Source organism: Penaeus monodon, chromosome 15 (assembly GCF_015228065.2).
Source record: "Penaeus monodon isolate SGIC_2016 chromosome 15, NSTDA_Pmon_1, whole genome shotgun sequence".
Lineage (NCBI taxonomy): Eukaryota > Metazoa > Arthropoda > Malacostraca > Decapoda > Penaeidae > Penaeus > Penaeus monodon.
The window spans coordinates 39,151,843-39,152,184 of record NC_051400.1 but is presented as its reverse complement, the minus strand read 5'-3'; the positions used below and the strand labels follow the sequence as shown (position 1 = coordinate 39,152,184).

Below are 342 nucleotides of genomic sequence, written 5' to 3'. Positions count from 1 at the left end.
GGTTAGTTGTGTGCGCGTCGAGGTTAATTTGCAGTCGTCTTAAACGTAATTGTCTGGTGGTGTTGCAGCCTCGCCTGGTCGTCACGCAAACCACCCTGAGGACGACTTCCCCCCTCTTCTCCTTCTCCCTCTTCCCCTTCTCCCTCTCTTCCCCTTCTCCCTCTTCTCCTTCTCCCTCTCTTCCCCTTCTCCCTCTCTTCCCCCTTCGTCATTTTACTTGGGGGGGTGAGGGAAGACTCACTGGGTATTATGCTAGGAATAAACGGATTTTTATTTAAGGAGGATGACCTTTATCGACTTTGAGGCCAGTAACTGATATAAATACGTTGATAACATTTAGAC

At 49.1% G+C, this 342-nt stretch overlaps 1 protein-coding gene across 1 annotated transcript in view; it reads left to right on the top strand.

Moving 5' to 3' along the window:
- LOC119582031 (spectrin beta chain, non-erythrocytic 2-like) overlaps positions 1–342 on the top strand; it is a gene marked incomplete at its 5' end in the record, with an annotated part of 75,134 nt that overhangs the window by 1,839 nt on the left and 72,953 nt on the right.